A 6,210-nucleotide genomic window follows, 5' to 3' on the forward strand; every position below is an offset into this window, starting at 1 on the left:
GAGCCCCAAGAGGAACACCAAGGAAAAGGGAATTCTCTTGCAAGAAAATCTATCTTGTAACATCAATAAGCTTTTATTTCATTCTTTTGATGACCAAAACAAAGAAAACAGCAAATCTTCACGCAGCATCATAGTAGATTTCTCCCACGAATTTGATAGAATCAACCATAATCTTCAACATCTTCATAGAATCCATCAATATAACAAAGAACACAAAATAATACACCATTTTTTGAATGAAAATAAATCACATATTATCCTTCTTCAATATCTTCATAGTTCAGAATAGAGTAGTTTTTTCTGTTGAAAACATTTCTTTACTCACTTATGGATGCTGGGTTGCAGAGTCACGAAGATATACAGTTACACTGTTTTGATAGAATTGACTATCTCTGGCTCTCTCTCTCTCTCTCTCTCTATCAATAGTACATCATATCCTCACTACAATACTCTCATAATAACTCTCACACAGAGCTTCATATCTCTACTAAGAATCATCATGAACTTCCAAAACATAATCAATATCATCCAAAACACTCTCGAATGCTTCCATTAACAACCATACATCACTCTAAATCCATCAAAAATCAATCATTCAGACCTCAAAATCAACAAAAATCAGTTAAAAATTCAGTCTTTTTCCACTCTCAACAATGCTGGAATTCGTGCAATGGATGCAGCTATGTATGCTAAAGGAAAAGGAGTAGTTGCAGATATTGAAATATGGCATAAATGTATTGGACATGCAAATGTGCAAAGACTGAAATTAATGTAGTCCAGAGGATTGGTTAAGGGGTTTCCTTCTTTTAGAGTTGTAGAATTTCATAAAGTCTATGAAGCATGCCAGTTTGGTAAGCAGGCAAGACAACCCTTCTCGCATGATAGAGAAGTGAGCAAAAATATACTTGATGTAGTACATACAGATGTTTGGGGGCCTACACAGAATGTACTCTTGGTGGCAGCAAATACTTTGTCACATTTATTGATGACTGTTCAAGGAAGCTATGGGTATACTTCATGAAATGAAGGAAAAGAGTGATGTGTTGAGCACTTCAAATCTTTTAAGGTATATGTTGAAACAAAAACAGGCTTAAAAGTGAAGTGCTTGAGATCACATGGAGGGGGATAGTACCTCTCTAATGATTTCAGTGGCTTCTTGAGGACTCATGGAATAAAGAGGCAATTTACTTGCAGGTATACCCCACAACAAAATGGTGTTGTAGAAAGAAAAAACAGGAATGTTGCAGAAGTTGCACGGGCATTAATGGCTAAAAAGAATATGCCTAAACATTTTTGGTCTAAGGCTATCCATACTACTGTCTACATTATGAATAGAACTCCCACAGCTGTAATTCATGGGATGACTCTTGAAGAATGCTTTACTGGCAAGAAGCCTGATGTATCGCACTTGAAGGTATTTGGCTGTGTTGCATACATTCATGTGCCAAATGAGCTACGGAAGAAGCTTGATCCAAAGGCAAAAAAATGTGTTTTTATTGGATACTCTTTAGAGCAGAAAGGGTATCACTGTTATAGCCCTGTCAACAGGTGAGTTCAGAGTGAACAGGGATGTTATCTTTGATGAGATGGGAAGTTGGTATACACCTGCTGGTGATGTTTTGGATGATGATAATGATCAAGACAGCTATGTGCAGAAAGATAAACAAGAATCATGGAGTCTTAGTGGACTAGAAACATCATCCGATACTACATCTACAGTGAGCCCTTGGTTTGGGAGACTAAGGAGTAGCCCCACATCTTCATGTGGATCTATAAGTGTTGCAGGGAAGGACAAAGGAAAGAAGAAAGTGTTGGATGGTAATGATGCATCTATCAGTCATTTGGGATTTGATGGAGATTCTAGTGGTTCGGAGAGTTTGGATGATGAGCTTGGCATTCCTTCAGTCAGGACACCAGGTGTACAGAGAGCTCATAGTAATGTTTAGGCTCCATTGAGTGATCCAGTGGTACGCAGATCTAGCAGGGTCAGATATCGTGTTAAAAGATTTGGTTTTGAAGATTATGCAGCTCACCATTATGCTTATATGGTGAAACTAGTTGAGGATGTTGAGCCCACTTGTTTTGAGGATGCTGTTGGTCATGCTCATTGGATGCAGCAATGGATGAGGAGATGGCTGCATTAGAAGCCAATAAGACTTGGGATTTGGTACCCTTACCTAAGGTTAAGAAAGCTATTGGCTGTAAGTGGGTTTACAAAGTCAAGTATAATGCAAACGATTTAGTTAGCAGGTATAAGGCTAGGCTGGTTGCAAAAGGCTATGCTCAAACATATGGCATAGATTATGAAGAGACATTTAGTCCAGTTGCTAGGATGGTAACTGTTAGGTGTGTGATTGCCTTGGCAGCAGCCAAAGGTTGGATTTTGCAGCAAGTGGATATTAAGAATGCCTTCTTGCATGGTGAATTACAAGAAGAAGTGTATATGGAGCAGCCAACAGGTTATGAGGATTTAGAGCATCCCACATATGTGTGAAGGTTAAAGAAGGTGCTCTATGGGCTGAAGCAAGCACCTAGAGCATGGTCTGATAAGATTGGAGAGTATCTTGTCGATATTGGATTTTGTATTTCTGATGCTGATCACTCACTTTATGTGAGAAAGGGAGATGCAAGTTTGGTCATCATAGTCATCTATGTGGATGACTTGATTATTACAAGTGACAGTGACAGTGGGATTGCTGAAGTCAAGGACTTTTTGAAGAAGAAGTTTGAGATGAAGGATTTAGGTGAGCTAAGGTACTTCCTTGGCATTGAGGTGATCAGATGTGATGATGGTATATGGCTGTCCCAAAGACAGTATGGCTTGGATATGTTATCCAAGTATGGTATGATAGCATGTAAGCCTCTTTCAATACCATTGGAGCAAAATGTGAAGTTGAGTGCTGACATTGGGGATGAGATAGAAGACCCTACTATGTTCAGGAGTATAGTGGGGAGTTTGATTTACATGACTATCACAAGGCCACACTTGAGCTATGATGTTGGCCTTGTCAGTTAATTTATGCAGATGCCTAGAAAGCCTCACTTGGATGCAGTTAGACATATATTGAGGTATGTGAAGTCCACTTTACATTATGGACTTTTTTATGAGGCAGGCAAGGACATACAAGTCTTTGGATACACAGATGCAAATTGGGCTGGTAGCATGTCAGATAGAAGATCTACGAGTGGATTCATATTTTCCCTTGGTAGTGCAGCAATTACATGGAGCAACAAAAAGCAACCTACAATTGCTTTATCGGAGTACAGAGGCTGAGTATAGAGGTGTTGCTATGGTTGCATGTGAGGTGGTATGGCTGCAAAAGTTATTAGGTGATTTGGACGTGCAGGGAGATGGTCTAGTTGTCATTTATTGTGACAACATGAGCAGGATATAGCTAGCTAGGAATCTAGTGTTCCATGCTAGGACAAAACACATTGAGGTACACTACCACTTTGTGAGAGAGAAGGTACTTGCAAGAGAGATTGACTTGGTATATGTCAGCATACAGGTTTAGATAGCTGACATTTTCACAAAGGCATTGGGTGTAGAGAAGCTTCGAAAGTTCCGAAGCTTACTTGGAGTTGCAGAGATAGAATTGAGCTTGAGGGGGAGTGTTGAGATGGCAAGCTCAACACGTACGAACATTGATGATGGACCGCCTGGCTAGATGAGTCTGCACGTCTATACTTAGCACATTGGTGGTCATTATGATACTCACATGGCCACTGACTTATCACTTATTATATTTAGTTTGTTACACCTACCTACAGCTGGCAAAGATATAACACCAGTCGATTAGTGTAGTCGGTTATGCACTGTTTGACTTGGAAGGCCACTTTCCTTTATGTTGTATCTTATCTATACTTTGTGTCCACTGTATAGTGTGTGGAAGAAGAAGAAGAAACTAGCAAGAAAACGTTTTGGCCTCCATCTCTCTTCTTGTGTTCTTGAGTGAGCTTCCTCTTGTGTATACAGTGTGTATTTGGCTTGTTGAGATATTTGCAATCACACCTACTTCAGTCCATTTGTGAGGAGCAATGAGGGCTCAGGACAAGAATCCCATATGCATAGTAGGAGAAAGTACCACCACTCAATTCCTATAAAGCATTGTACTTGCACTCTTTTTCTAATGCAATGATAGTACTCTTTTCTTTCTAGTAAAGTGTCAATGTCACTATCCATACACAAGATTGTGTTTATGAGTCCAAGTCTCAATCTTGGAACCTAATTAACTTGTGTGATAATTTTCTTTGTCAAGGTCAATGTATTCATGAGTTTCTTCTTTCTCTTTCAACCTCCATAGCTTCCACATTTGATGTTCTAGATCCCGCACATTTCTATCATGGTATCAGAGCCCAGTCCAGCATGGCATAACTCCCTTCTCTGCTCTATCGGTCCTTCTATTCAGACAAACTTTTTTAGCTGTGTATTTCCTAGCCTTAATGCCTCAAACATAAACTTGTAAACCCCTCAGTTATCCTTGTACGACAGTCCCTGTACACTTTGTGACGTCCCTGCTACAGCCTCTGGATGTCCATCATGTTTGTGGTACCCACACTTAGCCTTTTCTGCGGCAGCCTCTGGTGTTTTTGCCATGTTTATGGTGTGCCCACACTTTGCAGGTGTTGCTTTCACTAAAACCTCTACATACTTTGTACTTTTGGTTGTGATTGAGGAGGGGTGTTGAGATATTTACAATCACACCTACTTCAGCCCCTTTGTGAGGAGTAGTGAGGGCTCAGGACAAGAATCCCATATGCACAGTAGGAGAAAGTACCACCACTCAATTCCTATAAAGCATTGTACTTGCACTCTTTATCTAATACAATGATAGTACACTTTTCTTTCTAGTAAAGTGTCAATGTCACTGTCCATACATAAGATTGTGTTTATGAGTCCAAGTCTCAATCTTGGAATCTAATTCACTTGTGTGACAATTTGTCTTTGTCAAGATCAATGTATTCATGAGTTTCTTCTTCCTCTTTCAACCTCCATAGCTTTTGCATCTGCCATGCTCTAGATCCTGCACATTTCTATCATGGCATAGCAGCTCAAGCAAGTCCCCCCACCACATGATTCTTGACAAGGGCAAGACGGGTTACTGTGTAGATGCGTATGTGAGCATGAGATGCATGACGTACTAACTGAGGCACATGGTGGAATCGCAGCAGGACATTTTAGCGAAGACGCGATAGCCCGCAAAGTGTTGTAGTCCCAACTGTGATGGCCTACTCTCTTCCAAGATGTAGCATGATTTGTGAAGCATTATGATGAGTGCCAATGAACTAAAGTTTCTATCTGTAAAGATCACATGGACCTAACCCCAATTATCGCACGACAACCCTTCAAGAAATGGGGGATTGACTTCATTGGACCCACTAGTCCCACTGCAAAGTATTCACAAGCCAAATACACATTGTGGCCATCAACTATCTAACAAAATGGGTAGAAGTATGAGCTATGAGAAAAAATGACGCTAGGATCACTGCCAAGTTCCTATGGGAGCAGGTGATCTCACGATTTGTGACTACTTCATCGAGCTAGTCAGCGATGACCAAGGCACACACTTCATCAACAAAGTGATAGCTCACCTCCTGTCCTCCTTCCTAATCATCCATTGGAAATCTTCGCCTTATTACCCTCAGGCAAATAGTCAAGCTGAGTCCACAAATAAAATCTTAGTAAACGTCCTGACCAAAATAGGTCATCTCTACCTCACACAATGATTGGGATAATAATTTGATGGCGGCCTTGTGGGCCTACCGTACGGCTTACAAGATAGCTATAGGACAGAACCCCTTTAGGTTGACCTATGGTATGGAGGCAATTCTACCTTTGGAGTTCTTCATACCTAGCCTCAAGATAGCCCTTCAAGAGAGATGGGATGGGAAGAAGGCATGGACAGAACGCTTAATTGAGCTCGAATGCTTATAAAAAACCTGGCTTCTAGCCACCCATGTGCTAATATGCGAGAAGGCAAGACGCAAACGATGATTTGACTAGCATTTCAAGCAGCGTAACTTCGAACAGGGTAACTTAGTACTACTATAGTCAATCAAAGGACATATTAAAGCAAGCTCCATAAATAAAGCGCAACTGGGTGGTTTCAAAAAAGGATTGGATTAAGCAGGCCAGGTAAGGAAAATTCCTATTGTACATTTCCTTTGATGAGAGCTTTGTTTGCTCACTTGGTGAAAATGGTAGACATG

Source organism: Lygodium microphyllum, chromosome 6 (assembly GCF_053477565.2).
Source record: "Lygodium microphyllum isolate KBCC chromosome 6, Lygodium_microphyllum_v1.1.10, whole genome shotgun sequence".
NCBI classification, from domain to species: Eukaryota; Viridiplantae; Streptophyta; class Polypodiopsida; order Schizaeales; family Lygodiaceae; genus Lygodium; species Lygodium microphyllum.